The sequence below is a fragment of the Notothenia rossii genome (assembly GCF_949606895.1).
Source record: "Notothenia rossii genome assembly, chromosome: 3".
Taxonomy (NCBI): Eukaryota; Metazoa; Chordata; class Actinopteri; order Perciformes; family Nototheniidae; genus Notothenia; species Notothenia rossii.
This window is the reverse complement of record NC_136901.1, coordinates 80,753,975-80,777,076: the sequence shown is the minus strand read 5'-3', so window position 1 is coordinate 80,777,076 and position 23,102 is coordinate 80,753,975. Positions and strand designations below refer to the sequence as shown.

Here is a 23,102-nt window from a genome sequence, read left to right as displayed (position 1 = left end):
TATTTGTTTAATCAAACAATCAACAGGAAAGGTTGCATTTCTTGCAATGAATGGTGAGAACTCTACGCTGGCACTAGAAGTACATCAAGTTTTCTTATCGCGTTTACCCACGGAGAGATTTCAATGCGAGAAGTTTCTACATCCCCACTTGAGAAGATAATCGTTCAGGAAGGACTATAAATTGTGTATGTTTTAAACTATGGATACACAGTTAAAAAAGAAAAAAAAACACTGAACTCCGCCCAATTACAAAATGTACTTCGCCCTGGTTCAATTAGTTTGCAGATCTGATCCAACAATAACATAATCTTTAACATAGGTGTTTTTTTATGAATTATTGTTGGTATGGCTTCAGTTCACTTTAGTTCCCAAAGGGCTGAAGTGACACATGATGGATGGACCGCCTTTGGTCACAACCTCCAAACACCCCCCACCATAGTCTTCCACACAAACCCTTTTCTATGTGTTGTCACTAAACAGTCACTTTAGTGGTGTAGACCCGAGAAGAGGGGCCCTGTGACCCTGGACTCTGCAGCTCCCGCTTCACACAGCCCGCCCATTGTCTCCCAAAGGCTCCAGGTCCCAGAGGGCAACATGTCTGTGCCACCCACTCCAGATCCAACAACAAGAGCAGCTTCCATTTTTACATGCAGCACTTGAAGCCTTCACTTCATGTGAAGCAATCCTCTCACCTCAGGGGTGGCCAAGCCCCCGGGGGCTAAAGATGCTTATCCAAGCCTGTCCTTTTTTTAGCTCCGAGATAATTCGCCCCAAGTGCCTTTAAAGAATCTGTTCACAGCTTTTTCTCAAAGGTGCTCACTGATCACTGACAGAAAGCATGACCAATTATTTCCAATTGAACATAATGAGAGACAGTGGGGATTATAGCGCCATTACCAGCACACTTAGTAGTTAGGAGTTGTTGGGAGTAATTCAGAATTCAATTTAATTCAACGTTCAAGGATAATCTAAAAGCAATGTGGGATAACTGCCTGCAGAGTTGTTCTAAATGAACAGTTAATGTGGGTATCAAAACTGAATTATCCAGAATGTGCTGGACCCAGGTGCTGCATGAGATGATATAGGACTGGATTTCATTCACTCATTAAAATGTCCTATGCATATGGATAATAATGTGTAAGACATTGTGAAGTTGGCAGTTCTTTAGGCTCAAACATTTGCACTCTATTAGCTTTAATTGTCTTAGCCTGAAGCAAAGCCTTCAATGGAAATGTAACAGATGGTGTTTCCTTTGAGTGAATGAGTGGACTTTGTGCCGTGACGTGAGTGTAAGCTATGGAAGGATTGGCTTTTTGCATCCAGGGATGTTGAGCCGGAAGTGGCAACATGACACAGTCGTAGGGCATCAATACAGAAACAGGTGCCTCCACACAGGAAACACTTGGCTGTTTACAGGAAGTGTTTGATGCCGGAATGCGGCGTATGTCTGCGTTCGCTCACTGGTGACGACTTTCCCCTCATTCCTGAATTTTGTATAATAATAGGCAGACATTCCACAGATAAGGGTAACACAAAGGATGGAAAAGGTATCTTTGCATTTCCTTTGTAAGTATTAATCAGACTGTGACTGTCAACAGGTGGCTCTCGGATGTGGATAAATTGGTCCCCAGGAAAAAATTGCTACATTATTTACTGTATTCACAATTAATGTGTTCCTGTTATTCATCCGCTTCTGTATTAGCATCCTGATTTCTAAAATGCTAATGAAGTGTGCGGATGTTTGTTTGTATTGTTTTGATGATTGAATGAACAGCGGCAGGTCGTTCATGTTGTGTTTATTGTTGTGCAAAAGTGAACTCAACGCTCCTGCATCCGCTTCCATTTCCAGAGCTTCCATCAGATACAGCGCACCTTTATTAAAATGGAAAACAAATCAAACCTCCATCAAGATAAGAGTCACAGTCAGCAGCTTGAGTGAATGCAGAATGTCAATGTGATTTCAGGCCGCGGTTGCTAATTAGCTTCTCCGGAGAGATCTGCAGTGAGAGAAGAGAGCCTGACATCTTCATTAGGACGTTTTCAAAGTCTGTATTTCTTTGAAGATACGAGAGATTCTGAGCTGTGTTATTTGCTCGTCTGAAGCTTTACACAAATGTGATTCTCCCCTTTAGGCGGCCTGTGCTTCCTATCATGAAATGTCAAGAATCAGAGGCTTGGTGGATTAATTTATCTGCCTTTTAATCCTGACATTATCAGCAGCACTGCAAATTCAGCTGAGAAATGTAGTGGGCTCGCCAAAGCCCCCTGGTAAATAGGGAATCATTTTCTGACAGTTTATGGCACTCATTCTGTCGTATGGCCTCGAAGCAACCACACATCGCGTACTGTACACACAATCTTCTTTAATTTCATACTTACATGAATAGAGTTCCTAGAAATCATCAAAATTTCACAGATAACTGCTGCCCTGAAAGCCAGCAGTGAACAATTATCACAAACACTTTGAGCAAAACATGGTGAATTTATTAAGTAATTGTCTTTTTGTCAAGAAATTATTAAAGACAGGAGGTGTGCTTATCCCTGAATGTGAACACCAGCTGTGGTGTATCTCCTCTAATGTTGAACAGGCTCTGAACTCAGTCATGAACTGAGAAGAATCACTAACCCTTGACTTCAGAGGGCTGCACGTCTAGAGAGGAAAGCGATTTAAAAAACAGTAATCATACAATCAACTTCTCCTCTTCTTCCACTTTTATTTGGTCAGATTCATTCTCAGTAGTTTAATTTTAAATCAAAAATAAGCAAGTAGAAATTATTACATGTTTAACCATGAGCTTTCAAATGGTTTCCACTGCTGCTGTTCTCCTGAAATGACCGGGCAAATGATCCCCTGAGACGGCATGCTGTGGAGTTGCGTGACTCTCCAACAGTTGTCTCTATAATCAGTCCAGTCTGGCTCATCAGGCTTTGGAAACAAAGTGGCCCGCAGATTGGGGAATGATGCGCTGTGAGATGATAATTTACTATAACCGCCTAGATAAAAAGGAAACTTTTTCTATATCCAGGGAGCTCTTTCACCAGAGGTTTTATTAATCATAGGATCCCTATCAGGTGAATTCCATCTTAGCGGATTTGCAGAGGGCAGATATTTCTCCTATGATGTTGCACCTGCAGAATGTGCTTTTAGAAAAAACACATTCATTCACATCTCAGAGCAAGGCTCCAAATCGAAAATCCCGCTTTTGTTTATTGACCGTACATTTGTCATTCTGATTAGCAGCAGGGGCAGGATCCGACTCATGTACAAAACACGCTTCGCACCCTCATAAGCCTGTCAAACAAAGATTCTCCATAGATATTGTAGAACAACAAATAAGGGAAGTCTTTTGAATCCGTCTGCACTCTCCGCTGTCTAATCAGTAATGAAAATCTACTGAGGGTTTCTCTCCAGGTGGCAGGTAATACCACCCCTGCTTCTGACATCCCCCTCCGAGCGCAGATAGTGTTGAATGTCTCTTCAATACCCAGAAACTTTCTTAAGTTCGACACCTCACTTTTAACTTTGCCGCACTGGTTGATGTGTATTGCTATCTGCTGCAGAGAGGGGAATTGGTAGTGTCACGCCAGCTTTTCATACGCGCCTCTGCACTGGGTCCCTGAGTGCACTATTCTTAAGGAGTGTTTTCTTCTTCAGTAGGCAAAAGATTTGACGATCATCCACCCTTTCTCCATTGTAACCGAGGGTTACACAGAGTCAAAACAAGCTTAATGGAGGAGGTGTTGTATCCAAAGTGGTTACTGCTCTCTTGTCCTGTAATATTGTTGCGTTTATCAGAAGTTTAATCTGTCTGAACAGTGGCATGTATTTTTGAAATGGATGATTTGTTTCTTATGGACGCTGTATTTTTTATTTTTTTTAAGAGCTAGGGGCCGAGCATGCCGCAGCTTGGTCCTGCTGACATAAAGTGGGACAGAGAATTGTGAATTGACAGATGAGCGATAAGGAAATGTTTTCAAGGGGAGAAGACAGACTCTGAAAACAGACAGGAGCCTCACAAAGCCTGAGTCTGTGGTGCGAAGTCAAAAAGCTGAAGATCAACGTCTGCCGGAAAACAGCTCATTGAACCTTTCACTAAATTCCCTTAATTCTTCCGCCTTGAGACAAGTTGTGGGATGTTTTAAGAAACAAGAGAAGTGCACTTTTGAAAACAGGTTTGCTTTTTCAAATAAAAAGCTTGCATAAAACCTGAGCTTTTGAAACCTTCTGCAATATAAATATGTTCCTATTTCTTCCCCTACTGTTAATGTTTTCCTCTTGATTATAACACATGCATATTTTTACGCATTACTTAGATGACAAAAGCTCCCGGACAAAACTAATTTCACACCTACGCCGCAACGTACCCCCAGAGAGAACATGATATGATTACATCTCGACAGTGTTTCATAGCTTTGCAAAACATTTCAATCTTCTTGAAAAGATGGACAAATTATATATTTTTGTCTTTGCCAAGAAATCCTGTGAAAAGACCTAAACTAGCCCTGCAGTAGATCACAAGCTTTCCATGTTGGCTGTCCTTGGCTCTCAGCCCTCAAGAATATTAGATGTATGATGTGAAGCTCAGGCATTTGATGACACAGCTGTGCACTTTATTTTTGCAAATGTTACACAAAAATCTATTAATTCCAATGATAGATTTGTTATTAGTGGTTTGGCTAATGCTGTGAAGAGAATCTTTGTAAATGTTTCACATTGAGTTGAACAGTCTTAGCAGTGCTGACCTTTGAGGGACCCAGAATTATTCTTAATAACACCGCTACGGTAAGACAAGAGGACTGCGGCATGTTGACTGTTGGGAATATCTAATTAATGTATGAAACAGATTAGTTATCGGTATCATTAGTGCAATGGTTTAATACATTATGTTGATTATGGTGGGACATTAAGCAGATCAAATGTCTCTTGTTCCTACAGCGATTGATTTTTTTTTTCATACTCACAGACTAATGGTGTACAACTTCTTAAGGCTGGAAGTCATCGGAAACTTCACTGTAAATAAATGGAAGAAAATCGTTTTTTTTTTTACGACTGGCTTTTAGTTTAGCGTGAGTTGGGAGAAAAAAATTTTAGAACAAAGTGGGGAAACTCAGTGTTTTGAAGTCACTGTTCTTTTGTGTCTTATCTATCTGTAAAACTTCTCTTTGATGTCTTGTCACCTTGCCATATTATGAATTCTCTTTGCTCTTTGTGCGAAGAAAAAAACTCCACTATCAAAGTTCCCTTTTTATTTTACCGATATGTGCGATTACAGTAAATAATTCATGCTCGCACAGACTATAAAGTTTAAGCTGTTCTGGTGACTAGTTCCCCAGCTGTTATTGTTAGGAACAGAAAGAGGAAAAGGGCAACTTCATTAATGGCACATTATGTTTTATGGTGGACTTGGAACTTGAAGTATCCTGAGTGTAATTTGTTTCTGTTTTATGAGAGCCACCCTGGTCCCCACCTGCCCCGGGTGGGGTAGATGAAGGGCATTTCTCGACATGAGCTTTGGGAGCCGTTAAACAGGCTTTTATATGTACCTCAATAAAATACAAACAGAGAGCACCTGACAGTGGAGTGAAAGCGTATTCCTATTTTCTTTAGTATGCGTTTTTTTAACTTGACAAATAGTAGGAAACAATATTTATGGACGGCATTGAAAAATAGATCTGAAAAGATAAAGAGTTTGTGATGCTTCTCCGCCAACAAAGTCTGCTTGCCATTCAGGAAAAAAGAAATACGGTCGTTCCTTTGTGCTGTGGCCATTTTTTAAAGAAGTTAAATACGACTGTGAAGAGTCGAAAAGAAGAAAAGAGCCAAGGAAGACAAACAAAAATGGAAATGGACTCAGGCAAGGATATGCTGTCCTTTGCACTTCTGGCATGTTGGCAGCACTTGATCAATGGACGTCTCCTAACAGCGAGCGCCTGACCTCTCAGTTACGTAGCAACTTGACCTTTGGTGTTCGGAATTGTATTTCACATCATCTTTATCTATGAATGCACACAGCTATAAATCTAAAACAGACCTGTGTTCCATTAAAGAAGAAGGATAACGTGTTCCTAACTTGTTCTCTCTTAACTCTATGGCTTACGTTTGGGGTCAATTGAACAGTTCCTGCTATTTGGTTTCACTAACTGCCAGACATTGTTTTTCTGGCAGGAGATCTGACACAACTCAACGAATGGCAAATGCCTCAGTATAAACTTCTTCCCACAAACCCACAAAACACATGTACACACACAGCCACTCTGTCATATCAACATTGTGAGGTTTTAGTCTTTCACACAAAAGCCAAGCCTTTTAGTGCTGTGATGTTGACGCCTAGTTTCACCCAAATAACACATTTTCTCTGCAACAAATGACCGAAAAATGTGTTGATGCTTTATTTGCGGAGAAGATAAGATATCTGAATTAAAGTCTACATATGCCTCGAGAAATTGGAAATGTTTGTACTCTGACTTGATTGCTTTTGCATACCTTCCAAAGAATTAAGCGATTTTTTTTTTTGTGGTTGTTGCCTCCCCACACAATTGCTTGTTTTTAGTTACTGTGTAGTACAGCAATCAAGCTCTCCAATCCAAACGGCTTGAAAAAAAGTCAAATTTCAGATTTAAAAATGGAAAGGAAAACAACTTTAGAAACGAGCATTAAAGTTGTTTAGTCCTATTTTGGTTAAGGTGAAATCAGCACACTCACTTTGGAAACAAACTTTAACAGTCTAGTCCCGAGGATGCCGCGCTGTGAACATTTCCCATTGTGTTTCACACCCTGCTTACCATTTAGTTTAAAAGAGAAGATAATGACACTGAAACAGTTATGCACTTATTTTGATTTGTAACGTTCAAGGGCTGTGTCTTGCCTCTCTGGCACACTTTTCCAGGCTCAGGTTTCCAGCCAACGCAGATGTGGCCTGTCACTCTGTCCTCCATGTGGATATTGATATGGTTCTCTAATAGCATTGGGTTCAAATCTGAAATTCTTTGACAACAAATCCTCCCGGTGTTGTGAACTCTCCTTTCTCCTGTCCTCTATTACATGGAATCCGATTGCTCCTCTTACATTCTGCTATAAAGAGAAGACACTTTAAAATAACTTTTAATTGTAGCTCAGTCGCCTGGTATTAAAAATATTTTATTTTTTTGAAAAACAACAGTTATGTAATTGGTGTATGCCAAAAGACCTCAATCACCATTCTGCTGACTACCGCTGAAAGTCTTCTTAGTTGGTCATTCAGCGCTTTAATGTTCTAAAGTTATGAGGGTAACCTTTGTGACCAGGCTGCTATTCAAACTTCTCTGCGGTGTGTTATAGATCTGGCTGTACTGTGTGTTAGCAGCTGATTCTCCTGCATTAGGTTTCAACTGTTGGAATACATTCAACATTCCCATCAAACCATTGAAGCACACTATCAACTCCACTGATGAACCCAAAGCCACCCTCCTCACCAACCTGCTCAGAGACACGTCGGTTAGGATTCTGGTTTGGCAGTCCAGTATACCTTGGTCCATATTGGACGTTTTCTGCAACACCCAGTTTATATCCAATCCCAGAGTTCAGCGACAATGTGCTGAGGCTGCAATAGGCTGAAGGATAAGGTTTGGGTGCGGTTCAGTGGGACTGACATTGCAACATCTGAATATGATTTAAAAAGAGCAATAACACAACCTGTATATAACTTTTTGTTCAATGAAAATTGTTTGAGGTTAAATGTCATATTTCAGCAACGTAAACTGTTGAGTTCTTTGGTAAAGCCGAGGGTTAAGGAACGGTCCCTCACACAGTAGTATTTATAATGTTATAGCTGGAAAATAAACCCATTTTACTAGAGTTGAGGACAAGTCACCCCCCCAATCACCTAAAGTACATTATTTCCATCAAACTTTCCATAATCTGTTTCCATTTAAATATGCTGAAACCAGAATAGACTGCTACACAGCTACACACTTTTGTAATGTGAGGTAGATTAAGCAAACACTGTCAAAATGTATTTTTTAGAAGACAAACAATCCAGCAAACAATCCTGATATGATTGGAATAATTGCTATACGATCCCCCTGTGTTTGCCCTCATTCTGAAACTAATTTAGCTTGGAGCGCTGTTTGTGGCTGAGTGGTTCGTACTATCCGCATGTCTGGATTTCAGCACGAGCACCGAAGCTTTCTGACAGCTCCGCCTGAACCACCAGAGCTCTCCAGAGGAGTTACCCTGGGAAAACTCAGTGGGCCGAGGTGTCCAGCAGGGCAGCACATTCCCCTTTCTGATCACCACTCCAACTGGTTTAAATCAGAGCAGGCGGCTGAAGCGTTTTGCCTGGCTTGTCTTGATGTGTTTGTGATCAAATGAGTGTTCAGGCCCCTCGGTGCTCGCTCATTATCTGGACACTGAGCCTGCTCTGCGCTGAGGGAGGCCTTTCAGCTCAGATAAGACTGGTATGCTTCATGTTTGGTGTCACTTGAAAGCATACAGTGCAGAGAAAGGGATGCTGCGTTTTTAAAAACCTTCTTTCTCTGTTATTTGGTTATGTTTGTGAAACTATGCATACAAAGTCAACAATTTGAGGATATATGGTTCTCCTCTTGTGGTGAGTTTTGAGTTATTTCTCATTTCAGTAAAAGTAAATATTAAAAAGGAGAGCTTTTGGAGCAAAGGAATAAAATTCAAAATCTCCAAGTCCCTGATTTCATTCAAGTGTGTGAAATAAGCTCAATTTTCTGGTTTTGTGATGCATTTTCAACCCATGTAAAGTCATTTTCACACTCCGTCTCCCCCGGCAGCAGTTGCATTGTGCCTTTGTGGGTTGCTGGAATGGTTTGTTTGTTGCACATGAAAGAAATCAGTCTGAGCTGTTTTTCTGCAGATGTTTATTCACCATGGCTCTGCTTCAAAAAAAGTCCAAAGGAGACCGCTCTCTCTGTGGTTGGCAGTTTGTATATTAATTGATTTATTTGGCTGGGGAAGATTGCCTTCAGCACATATTTGGAGCAATCAAATCAGCAATTATGTGGTTTCAAATGTCATGTTTGCACCCAGCTGTGACAAGCTCAACTGTCCTCAGTGAAGTCTGGCTGGATTTAATGTCTGTTAAAGAAGGCTGATTGCCTTCCATCATGACTAAGGATAATGCAAAACAATCATTGGTTTTCACGACAGAATCACATACTGTTGTAATTCAAATATAGTATAATCTTTCAAGTATTTCTTGATAAAAAGCACTTCTTTTCACATACTTCTATCAGCACTTCAACTGGAGTCAAGAATGTACACCATGGGGAAAACATTGAAGCACCAGTGAGAAGTAAATCAACTAAATAGCAGGAGATTAAATATATTCTGTATTAGATTTCATGTACTGTAGGATATAAACTGTATATTATCTTTACTGTGCAACATATTCTTAAAAACATTCAGACACACGTAAGCCTGCTGAGAACAGAAATGATGAAACAGGATCCCTCTTTTCTGGTATTTTGTACAACCGGGAAGACTTATGTATAATGTTTAAAGGTGAGCTCGGAAATGTTTTGACAACTAGTGGCATCATTGAGCATTATTTTTGATAATCATTTGTCTGTTTCTTACCTGGAGCTAAACTAGTACATGTCAAATTCAGACTACACAATACCAGCCTGATTATAGCCCAACCCAACATAGAGGTTGACTTGGATTGGGAACGGCAACATAGTGGCTTAACAACCAATGTTGCATGTGGGAAGCCGAGAGAAAGACTAACAGGTTTATTTATTGTTTGCCTTCATTGGCATGTACTGTCACGTCTTCTTCACAGCATCACACTCACCTCCGTTGTTTGTTTACATTGTTGGAAAATAGCCAATGATTGGTTGTGGACCAACCTCATGTCTAATTCCCAGTAAGAATGTAACCCAGCATAAGATTGTACATGTGGGGCACCTTAGTACCTTACCCGGTATAGCAGGTACCCCAGGTACAGTACATTAGGCTGAGTCCTTCCTGTAGCAGTTTAGTCTAACCTTAATCCAAATAATTTCTACTACAGGGGACTATATGGCATTCCTAACATGCAAGTCATTTCTTGGTTTGGCAGCTGATGCTGGTACTGTGTCAGGAAAGGTATAAATATTTCTATTTATATACAAAGAAAATGTCTAAAGAAAGAAAATGAAAACAATTGTTTAGGATTTCAGGATACATTCTAAAATGATCCATCCGATTCCATATCAATAAACTAACACTAATTATATTTTAACTCACATTAACTGTCTCATTAATGTAGGTAGTTGTTTCTGAATTCCAAATCTTCTGCTGCTTTAATACTCAAGCAGGTATGGCATTGCATGCAACAGCCCAAGGGCAAACAATGATGGGGGTGGGTGGACAAAACTTTGGTGAGGGCCATCTGTGTGCTATTTAGTCCAGTCCCAGCAGTCATGGCTGCTTAATTCAAAAACTGTCAGGGAGTGTCATTAGGTGCAGCCGTTTAAAAGCTTCAGATTTCATTAGCCACAGGAAGGGCCACATTACCCTCAGGATTAATGTCAGGTTTTGCGGTTCAGTGCTACAGCGGTGGACTGCACTAATGTGACTGGGTTGACCCTCTTGTTTAAAAACACCTCAACTCATTAAGTATTATGTGGACCAAGAAAAAGCTCTTAAATATCCCATGAATTATGGACATTTTGTACAAGCAACATTCTTTTTACACCTCAAAGATCGCCCACCACTTCCTGCACACGCTAAGATTCAATCACAGAGCACTAAATCTTCAGCTAAGGGGAGTCATTTGCCGTTCCACAGCCAAATGTTTTGTTTATACTCTTCGAGGCAGCATTGCTTTCAGTGTTGCATCATCATGGCTGTTTCATAACAAGTTGTGCTCCACAGTGTCCTGATGATGTGGGGTGGGCGGCGTGCGTTGTAGAGGTGACACCATGCTGCCAGGAAGCCTTCGCTCACTATCTAGAGGAAGACATGGAGAGCTGAGTCAGAGCGTAGTGAAACGTCCAGATAACTCAGTAGGGATGAGCCGAGTCATCACTCTTCCTGTTTTAATTAGGCAACATGGGGCCCTCAGTAGCCAATCAGCTTATCTGCTTCCTTCCCCCTGATGACTACAGACAACTGTGTACGTCAGACAATGAAAGCTTCTTGAATAACAGCAGCTCGGTTCTAGGCCTGGAGCAATATCAATATCGTCATACGAGACTAAATATATTTTTAGATTCAGGATTATTATGGCATAAGTGTCTTTTCCTGGTTAGAAAGAAGGCTGCATTAGAGATACGTAATATACATTTCTGAAATGACTGTAACTTGCCCATTAATTCACATAACCAATGATAATTTATCCGAACTCTCTTTGCGTACGTTTTATGTGAAAGCCAATATCATCCCAATATCGCACAACCCTACTTAATAAGAAACATTAAACTGCCAGTACCGGTGATAAAAAACAACATTTAATAGAGAAACGTGCATCACTCTCTGGTTTTGTATTCTATCCAAGTCCGGAGGCTGTGAATGTAAAACATAATGAAGTCCTGAGGTGCGGTGGCACTGTTTTTTGGTGTGGGTTGTGGGGGAAGGGTGGGGGGGGGGGGTCAAACGGCCTCTGTGTTTCATCACCAACCTATATGTTACAAGTGCCTGTGTGTCGGGACTCTCAGCGTGCTTTACCAGGTGTGAGCGGCGTCTGAAGCCTTTGAGGTCTTAATCAGGAAATGATCGCAACTAGCCATGATTCATGGTGTGGTCTGGTTGTCATATGATATATATGTTGAGATCCAGGAGCAGCATCTTAAAGTTGAAATGTATACTCCCACTCCTGAGAGCTATACCTGCACCGATGGGATCTTTTTCCTTCACAGAGCATGAGCTCCCTTTCACCTCAAGAGGCTGAACAATATAAATGTTTGAAAGGCAGTTTGGACCTGATTCCCTTTAATCTTTTTTCCTTCTCACAAAATCTGCAGACTGTTTTCTGCGTCAGCCAGAGGGGGTTAGACCTTTGTGGAGTAGCAGCAAGCCTGCTATACCGCTGACTTGGCAGAGAATCCATTTTTTTGCAATTAACACTTTGTTTATGCTCTCACTTTGGTGCCCAGTGGGCTCTGGAGTAAGCACATAATCTTTAAAGTGGGTGGGGGCATCACCGGTTAATGCCTTTTATTACTCAAGTGCAGCTCAGTCGATATCTCTGTCACAGCAGAGGATGTCAGACAAATATGCAGTCAATTTGTTCAGATCAGCTTTTAGTACAATTCCGACCTATTATCAACCTTAGACTCTTACAACAGAAACCAACAATATATTTAACTAATGTGTGTCATATTTGGTGTAGGTTTAGTACATAATGTGGAGTTGTATTAGCTGTCTGAACTATCCTTTTATAAAAGCACAGCTTTTAAGCTTTGGGGATGATAATCACTCAAGGGTAGCTTTCTGTCTCATTAAGCTTTTCAGGCATGTTTCTTCAGGGTTCCCTCTGGAAGTTCGTGAGCACTGTATTGGCACATGGCCTTGTAAATACAATCAGCACAGCGCTTCAGTAGACCAGGAGGAGATTGTCCTGCCCAGTTAGCATTAGCTGCTAGCTTTCCTTTCCTACTTGTGTTGCTTTTTAGATAACATTACTTCCCTATTTTCTATCTGCATATTTTATGATATACTTTAGTGTTCAAAATACTTAAATGTTAAGATTTCAAACAGAATTTCCACAGAGAGTTTGACATCTTGTCCAGTGTGGGAATGTTGTGATGTCTGTTTGATCGATCACGTGCTAAAGCTGAATGGGACACTTCTTTGAAACATGAATGTCCTTTGCTGAATGTGCTGCTTATTTCAGAAGAGGTACCTCCACTGTGGGAAACCCTGGTATTTTAAATGCAACTTTAAAAGACACATCTCACTTATTGTTTATTCATGAGATACATGTATGCACCTTATCCGCCACTCTTAAGATGGTACAGATTTTAGTTTAAAACTCCAGTCTGTCTTAAAAAGTATTTGCTTCCTTTAACCCTGAGTTGATTTTCATTTTTAGTCCCTTTGTTTTTGCCAGAAAATGTCAAATTGAATTAAAAATAGAACCGCAGACGTAGTGTCTTTTGTGTTGAAAATAATTGTGTTTTGTTCTATCGTGTTCTCTAAATGCCGTAGCTGAATATAGGCTGGGAAAAGACCATCTTGTGAATAGAAAGGACCTTGACCTGGTTTAAACAACAAAACTGTGTCTTGGGAAATGAAGGAAGGATCATTTAAAATAGATGTGAGATAAATGAAACACACTAAAAGCTAACAATGGTAGGATTTTCTTGCTGTTGCCTTTCTCAAAGCGTTGCCAACAAGTCATGTTATGTTCACTACAGTGGAAAAAATCCTAATGATGACTACACTTAAGTGTGAAGAGCTTATTGAGTTTTCCCTCGTAAGCTTCCCCAGTGCATCGTTTGGAGCTGTGCTGTAGGCAGTCACTGCGGAGACTCCAATTACTGACCATGTCCCACTTGGCTGGCTCCTAACTGTGACCAGCAAATAAGAAAGAGAGAGAGAAGGGGCAGGAAAACCATTTAAAAGGCAAGACGAAAGTTCTTGGTTGCAGCGCGATACTGGCCTACAGGAAGCCGAAAAAGACGTCATGCAGAGTTTAACAAGTGCATTGCCTGAGCAGAGGCAGTGATAGGCAGCTCTTTGTTCATGAGTTGGACATGCTCCAAACGCCTGCTTCATAAGATGTTCTGCGATAATCCAGCAGTGAGCAGCTGATTTACGATCTGCATTAATGTTCGCACCGAACTTCCTGTACACAATCTTTAACCTACTAAACCAAATGGAGAGGGGTTGAGGGAGGGGAAGGCACCGAAGAAAATCCAAAAAAGATGACATTTTCTGGAAAACTGGTCGTTTGCCTTGAACGTGTCGTAGTCGTGAGGGTAGGCACCAACAATAGTTTCTTATCTTAAAGGTGACCTATCATGCAAAATGCACTTTTGTACATCTTTTATACATGAATATGTGTCCCCGGTGTTCCAGGGAACTCACCAAGTGTCAGAAAACACAACTCTCTCTATTTTCCTCCATACCCAAATCTCTTAAAAAGGGGATGCAACGGATCTGATACAGACTGATCCAGATTTGAACACTTCTATGACGTCACGGCGCTACGGCTATTGGGCCAACTCCACCAATCAGGAGGAGACAGCCACGGACATTGCCGTTCGAAAGCGCTGGAGACGCTGTAGTACATATGCCAGGCCTGTAGATGGTGCTGTTCTCACAGAATCAGCCCATGCAAAGACAGTGTTAAATTGAGCGAAATGAGGAATGGCTAAAATGCATGATCTGTTTGATATTTTGAAAAATAAAAAGTATAAATATGCCTTATATAGGTATTGTTCTACACTATATTATTCAAATATAGCAGGATAGGTCCACTTTAATTGATTGCCTGATTATTTTCTTGATCAATCATAATTATTTGGTGTGAAAAAGGAAATGTAGTGAACATTTATTTCATAATTTCCATGAAAATTATGAAATAATAAACAGCCCCAACTAAAGAGAACCAACCAGCGTCCGATTTCCGTTTACCAGTTCTACCATGACCTTAACCAGGTCCTTATTGTTACCCAAACCATTATCAACTGCTAACACCACCCACAATGTTTTTATGACATTACCCAAACCTTAGCCATAGCGTTGTCAGATCAGAAAACATTTGTATTTATTTCAAGTGCAATTTCATCCTGATGATAGTGGTATCAGATAAAAGGTGCAACATTGCGAGGGCATAGATAGAAATATTTTTTTGATTAGTTTTAAGAACATGCTATGTGAGTTCGTTAAAAACCACATCCTGTATTATTGATCCTTTATACTATACTATATATATTTTTTCATCAATACTGGTTTGTCAACCACTGCCACTAAAAGCACCCAAACCTGCTTGGAGCTTAAATAACAAATGTCCTAAAATAATTGTATCTTCTTTTTAAAGAAATATCTATAATTAAGTTAAGTTAAGTTTAGCCTAGCACATTTTAAATACATAAGAAACACAATGACATTGAATTCTGCCAAATGATACATGAATGCCATGATCATGTCACATCTTACATACTGTCTCACAAGCTGGGGGCAAACTAACAGCTCCACACTGAAGCCACTAGCAACCCTGTGCAAACAAACCCTCAAAGTACTGGACCAGAAACCTAACCGCTCCCATCACTGTACCATCCTCAACAAGCATAACATCCTGAGTTGGGAAGATTTAATAAAGTATAGGAACATCGTTCTGGTTTACAAAATCCTGCACAATACAGCCCCTCCACCTCTTAACTCATTGGTTACTCAACGTAACAACACCAGACTGACCACTAGAAGCTCCACACGTGGCGACCTATCAGTCCCATTCAGGAAGAGTATTTTTGGTCAGTCATCCTTCTCGGTCAGAGCAATACAAAACTGGAACTCTCTACCCACTCAAATCAAAGACATACATACACACACCACCTTCACAGCTCACTTAAAAACATGGTTCACTGAGAACTACACCTGCACACACTGGTTGAGTATGGCGTGAGTGTTACATGTTGTGTTACATGTTGTGATCATGGATGTTGCTCCTCGTTTCTGTTATGTGATTGTGATGTGCTATATGTACTGTATGTAGTAACGTGTGTTGTTTATTGTTCTCTTTTATCCTCACACCTGTATCTACTTGTCTTTCCTCCTTTTCATTTTATTTTATATATTTTCTTATAACTAATGCTGTTGATATATTGTCATTTTAAGGGTGTCTTACCATCTGGCCAGGGACAACAGCTGGAAATTAGCCATGTCGGCTAAAGCTGCACCATTTACTGTTTTTGTGACAGTTCATCGATGGGGACTGTCCACGACACTATAAATAAATAAACTAAACTAAACTAATATAACCAATATCTGCATTTCAGTATATCTATTTAATACAAACATTAATCAGAGTTTGTATTTGCTGCCTGCAGTTGTAATCACTGCAGGAGGTCAGTGTAAGTCTTCTCTCACAGAGTACGTGCAGATTAGTGCATGGTGTTGTTCAGGGCCAAAAGGGACCATTGGTGAGATAATACTTCCTGTCTTTAAAACACGCCTTGTGTTTTCAACATGTAGGAGTCACAATGTTGTAGTGAGGTATTACACCACAGTTGTGAAGAAAATCCGGATGACAAATGATTCAGAGGCGCCTGCAAACAAATCCAATCATCTCCAGGTTCATGGGCCAAGTGCAGCTGCCTGTAGTAAAATAAAGCAGAGGAATGTCATCTTTTTTTGTGTGTCACTGAGCACTTTCAAGGGAACCCAGGAACATCCAGCCCATAACTTATTTCTGTTCAACTGTTTTGACGTGATATCGTGTTTCCCACGACAGGAGCTTGTACACTTGGGAGGGGAGATGGATAAGAGTGGATTTGCCATGTTTGACATTGAAATGAGATTACTCTGTTCCCTCCAAGCATTCACATTAAACAAGAGGGAGATCAGAGAAGCAGAAAGGCAGATGAGAGGTGCGTGTGTGCATTTCCACATGGGGCTGAAGAATCAGAAGGGACAGCTGGTTCACTCATCGCTTCTTCACTGTATCCTGGGCTTGCAAAAAAGCCCCAGGGACCGATTGTTTTCTTCTGGAGAGCTGACATGCACTGTTCAGTTAAAAATGGATAGCAGGCCTCCCAATGTATCTCAATGTGTTTTCAATGTATGTACCATAATGATGTGATTAAAGACATAGCATTAGCCAGAAAAAGTTTTTTTATGTAACCTTTTTTTAGAAACAATAGGTGAGTTTCCATCCACCTGCTTTTTCCATTTGCCTAAGAACATCTCTGTTTTTAGTATTTAGACAAGGAGAAAAAGCAGATTACAAACATTAAGCATGTCAATTCAACATTAACTGAAGACGTGAAAAAAATACAACGTGACCTTCCTCACATGCATACATGTTGCTTATCACTGTTGTAGTTTGCATTAGTGCAGATATACAAAACGCTCATTCCATTTTTTGTTTTAAAATACCAAACAAAAAAGGTTTATTTTGTCCCATGCTCACGCTGTATGTGGATAAATACAAAGTTTGATTGCTGTGCCTGTCGTTATGGTTGCAAAATCATGATTGGATAATCACTGTTTTGGCATAGACTGGCAATTACAATTTTATAATACATAAATAATAAAAGATGCAATTATGATGACCGAACTGTCATTGGCATGTCATGTCTCATGCTGGCAAGGCTATCACAAAAAAACCTTGTGTTGGAGATATTTGTGGGAAGTATGTCTCATACTTTTTCCAGTCCGGACTGGACTCAGGTTCCTTATCCTTGCTCGGTCCTCTTTGCCACTTTGCACAATACCAGAGCCGTAGTTTTTTACTCCCACATAACTTGGTGACACTTTGATGAATCTTTTGTCTTCTTGCCGTATATGTTTCACTCTCCTTAAAAGGTTCAAACCAGTGTTTACCTTTCCTGTCGCAGAGCGCTCCACAATTCCCATGTTTTCTTTCTGTAGGAATGATGAGATAGGAAGAGCATTTTGCTGATATGAGGTCAAAGTAGTAAAGTAGATTTTCTTGAATGTCTGCAACTTGGCAATGAAATTCTTTCTGCATGAGAATATACTGCAGACATCTTTAAACAAATCTCTAGGGTTTGAACATATTCAATGCCTGATTTGAAGAGACACTGCAGATAAAGCAGATGAGTTTTACTGACCTGGTGGGGGTTACCACTCTGTCAGTGCACCTCTCCTGGTGATGAAAACATCCTATTGGCTCCTCATGCATGGCCAACTCAGAACCATCACAACAAGTCTGTCTCTCAGGACATGCCAGACATCGTGTGTGAGTGTGTGTGCGTTTGAGAGATGGTGTTGCAGACGAGAGGGTGATGGACTAGAAGTGACATACGACCCCTGAAGCAGCTAGGGATTAATGTCCTCAATAGGCGAGCACCTCCAGAAGGATGTGGACGTGTAATAAGGACTTCCACCAGCCACAGTTCATCCATCCATCTGCCCCTCCGGATCCACGCTCTCCTGCAGCTGGAGCTTCCAGATGTGGCACCACCTGCGAGAATGGGGACCCTGATTTCCTACCACAGAGGCGGAGAAATTATGCTTGAAAAAAATATCCTGCTTCATACTCTCCTGATGTGTTGTGTATAGGGAGCAACCTTTCTGAGTCATGGGCACCTTTGGTGGTCTGAGCAGAGAAGGTTTTCAGGTGGGACGGTGACAGGTTATATGGGACCTGGGGAGGCGAGAGACATAAGACACTGCAGGGACTCAAGTCAAGGTCCAAAAAATGAAACATTGAAAATGTCACAGGGATATACTGACATGTTGCGCTTTGAGCGAGTCTGAAAAGGTTCAAGCGCCGACTGGGAAGTGAAAGCGGCAGGTCTGAATATGAGTCACCTGCGTGAGAGAACATGCTACACTCAGTTTACTCCGTGTAGCTGTGTGGTGTTAATGTATACCTGAAAACTAATTGAAAAGGCATGGGACATTTTATAGCTTTTATTTTAACTTTTTTAAAACTGCTGAACATTTTTATCTTTGCTGTTGATGAAAGATTTAGTGAAATTTGAAAACTAAATGGGGTTGTTTATAATCTTACTAGTTTTAGTTTTATCTGCTGAGGTTTTCAGATGTTTGTTTCAGAATCTTCTGCCAACAACCAAATGTAAAGGAAGTAGCGGGAGTTTAGTTTGCTAAAGTTTTAAACAACTTTGACTTTAGCAATAGCACTCTTGTCACAACATTTCTAACTTAAAGACTACTTACTGGCTTTTTACAAGGTTTCAACCCCCCTTGTTGGATTAAGCAACTTTGCTGACATGACATCATATCGGTGACTGAGCTTGCATGTCAACGGATTAATCTCCATGACAACTGGGAAATTACCAATGCTGATGCAGACCATGTGATAGCATTACACATTTTAGTTAATATAGGGGACTTTTAAAACCAGAAAATATTTTAAATGGTGTTGGCTTTTACTTTAGTCGAAAGTTATATCATTGAAACAATTTAGATTGTGTTTCGTCTTTTTGGTGAACTGGTCAAACTAACAGGTACAAACAATAATTCTGGTTTATTACAACCAATACCTTACATGTGTAATTCTGAGAAGTATTCATCACCAAGATTTGATATTGCAGCTTAAGTTACTATAATAAGTTAGACGGAGTGAAATACATGTGTAGCCAGTCTTTAGACATCCATCCCATTTTTACGGAACGATCTCCCGGTTCAACTGTGATTAACGTTGCTTGTCATAGTTGTGTGTGCACAGTTTCCCTCTGTATAGACAGATTATTGGCCAACAGTTCATGTGTGCACACTTTTAGTTTTACCTCCAAACCTCCAGCTCGCTTTGGTTAGCATTGTAGCATCGTGTCCCAAATCTCAGGGCTTGCTTTGGTGAGTACCATGTTAAAATAAAAGATAAGTGATGGCCACATTTACAAAAACATAGCCTTATTTTGTGATGAACAGGAATGATTTACTATATCTTGTTATAGCTTGGGGCTTTCCTGGTAACAAACCAGTCTTCCAGCTCAACACATGGTCACTTTCCTCTTCTAAATGCTCTTTTCGCTCGTTGCCTCCGTGGCCGGGAAACAGAAATCACAATGAGTGTGCTGCCACAGGACTTTAAGAGGGCCAGGAGGCAAAACACCTGCTGTCACCATCTCCCACTCACAAAACCAGCATGAACACACAAGGTCAAATAGCCATGGCTGCACTTCACGTCCACAATCTATTAGATTTTCAGATGCTCCGCTTTTCACCGAGATCAAATCACTTCCTGCCAACCAGATTAGAAGTGCTGGTGGGGGGGCGAAGAGAGGGCTAGCGGCCTGATATTAAAAAGGACCCATGCTGCTGACAAGTCTTTGAACAGGAGCAAGCTGCACATTCAGGAGAGATTGTTCCCCGAAAAGCTTCTCTGAAGAAAATCTGACAGTGAAATTGTCCTTGTGACTTCAGTGAGAGTCTGTGTTGTTTCTCCTTGTCCTTTGATTTGCTTGCATGTCTGAGGTTATTTTAAGACTCTGTGGTCTTTAGCTTAATGTCAAAGTTTGTATCCACAATAGAAAGCTTAACTGCCTTTCAGCCAACAGTTACCAAACTAAAATGACTTCAGCAGAAATTAGGAACATTAGAATCAATGTTTGTGGATCATAAAACAAAAAAACAAAAGACACAAAACTGCCCCAAACAGCTGAAAGCAAGTTGTTATTTTCTGTGGGTTTATGCCTGGAGTAATTCCTTTGACATTACACATAACCATTTGATCCATTGTTAAAGTAGAACATGTCCTACGTTAACAAGAAAGGCTTTGACTTTGTTTTGAAGGAAAATCAGCTGGTTACATTGTAAACTTTTAATTGCAATAATGACTCCAAAACATATATTACATATATTGTAGATAATAATAAAATATATCATGTTCAAAATACATTTTAATACATTAAATGCAGAAACTCCCAGCTTTGCTACTGGTTTGGGCAACTCGATCCTGTACTGTAGCTTCCTTATCAAATGTCAGATTTGCATTGATTTAAGGAGGTTTATTTTCTTTTTAAATCAGTTTTAAAACATTATGCTCCCTTTGTAATCGTTGTTCTAATCTGAAGTCCTCCAGCATTTTGCAATTGCTCTTAATCCTAGAACCAATGAATCCCTCCTAATTTGTTAATTTTCTAATTGTTTAAATCCAGACACAGAATAAGGAGACTTGTCTTACTTTTCCAAATCTTGAAGAGCTCACATGGGGGCTTTCACGCTGGTCATCTGCCCCGTTGTCCTAAACACAAACCACCCCCTCCCCATCAGACCTGCATGGGCCGCTTAAACAACCTCAAGCAACAAACTCATTGTAAAATGTAAGCGTACGTTTGGCTAATGAGGCTCAGCTGTCCAGTCAGTTTCACTCATGTATATCTCTTAATCTGATGATGGCTCTGTGAGGATAATTGGGGGGATTTCAGTGGTGATAGAAACAGACAGATAGCAAAGTGCGTGGTGGAGGCATGGCCCAAGATGTCAGTGTTCAGGAGGGGTGACAGTGTTATTCCCTGCCATCTGTTTCCCAGGCGGCGGTCCAGCAGTGCTATGTTGAATGCACAGGCATGAGGGAGTAAGGCGCAGCCCACCATGCAGCACTATTGGCACTGCAGCATTTCATAATAACATAGCAGTGTGCGCCGGCCTCCCATGCATGTTTGTAGGGCCGAAATGTGTTCAGTTCAGACTACACACTGTTATAGAAACATATAAAAAGCTCTCTTGCCCTCAGACTGTCCATCTGTCTATGGTCTGTCTGTTTCTCATATGTGGCAGTGTCTCAACTCAAAGAAAAATAACTGGCACTCTCACAATTTGCTCCACATTGTTGAGCTATGAAGTTACAAAACGCAGACAGAGAATGCAGAGAGGCAGATTATTGAATTAGAGCAAGCTCAACTGTTGGTTTTCTCCTTGCATTTCAACTTAAAGATGCCGGTCCGTGTACATTTCCCATGAAAAGCCACTTCTGCGCTCTTTTAAGAAGGCGAACAGGATGGGAAGCGGTGTCAGTGTTTAGTGACACGAATGGCATATCATTTTCTGTTTAGGTATGTTACCCAAACAACAAAGGAATGTTATGAGAGCAGTGGGGTCTCATCGCTCAGCCTTTTATGAGAAGAACTCACAAAGGCCCGAATCACTCTTCCTCCCTGTCTCTGCTGTCACCCTCAGGAAAAGTGAGCCCGCCGTAAATCACCTTGGCAGCTCTGTGTTTTGAAGCAGCAGACTGCCCGTAGCCAGTGTCATTTTATAGGTTGTTATTTCACTCCAGGTTGTAGAGCAAAGAGGCTTTGAAATCATGTTGCTTTAAATGCTGATGTATGAAGTGGTGAATCAAATTTGGGATGAATAGAGCGACATCTACAGAAAGACAGCCCAAAGTTCACCGGGGAACTTGAAGCTAACCTTTGTCCAGAATGTGAACCTCAAGGAATTCAGCTAATTCTTTTAGTATGGAAAGTGGAGGCTTTATTGCATTCTCTGCGGATGTGAACCTGAATGTTTAAGTGTTAACTTGCATTTACATGTGCACTTTATATACAATAAATTACTTGTGTGAGGCTCATGGGAGATGTTTAGAGAGGGTTTGGACTATGTTCTGGCTATGTTAGTGCAATATTAAAGAAACAGAAAATAATTTCCTTACTTTAACTATTAACACAGTGTTCAGCTCTGGAGACCTATAAGTGGGTTTCCTTTATTTTCTCACATGTGCATGTTAATCTTTTCCATTTTATTGTGTCCCAAACATTAAGACGCCAAGGCAACATATCATAAGTGCGTGTATGCCTGCATGCATAAGGCTGCACAAATCCCAAAACAGGCTGTTCATAAGCTCCGGAGGGAAGGAGCTGGATTATTTCTCCCTGATGCCCTTTGTTTGAAGGGAAAGGTGTTGACTGACAGCCGAGCTCCTGGACCCGACTCAGCCAGGGTTCAATGCGGATGCCTGGCTAATGAGGTCGACCACAGGGATTATAATCAGAAAGGGAATATCAGCGTTCTCATGTGTCAGTCAAGACGGGAAAACCTCCCAGTGTTGCAATGTCAACGTGAGCTTTTTAGCTTCCGATTGGTTCATATTTACCATACAACAACACAGAGCCATGTCACAGTGTCCCCAGGGATGCTTTAAGACGTCTTGGGCCTGCGACAGTAAATAGGAGAAGGAGTTATGGTGGGAAATCTCACCATGGGTCCAATTCCAAAGCCCCGTTGGACTCTGAAGGCACTTGAAAATGTACAAATTATCTCCTGTCTGTTTTTTTTTTGGCAGTAAAATGTGGTCGTTTTAACCCCACCGTCGTTAACCTCTCAATAATCATTCTGCAAAAAGGTGGTCTTGGAGCTGGGGCTGAATCCTCGATTTGCGCTGAAACGTATTAATGGGCATCAAGTTTGACCCTCACTAACCTCGATGGCACCCTCCCTGCCATTTATTAAGAGCAAACCAGAGAAAGAGATGAGAGATGGAAAGAAAACATTTCGTAAAAGGGCCGACTCA

The 23,102-nt window shown here is 40.8% G+C and overlaps 1 protein-coding gene across 2 annotated transcripts in view; it reads left to right on the top strand.

Annotated features, from left to right (window-relative positions):
- The window catches only part of LOC307031997 (C-C chemokine receptor type 8-like), a 69,087-nt gene that overhangs the window by 33,034 nt on the left and 12,951 nt on the right, over positions 1–23,102 (top strand). The gene's annotated exons all lie outside the window — the stretch shown is intronic.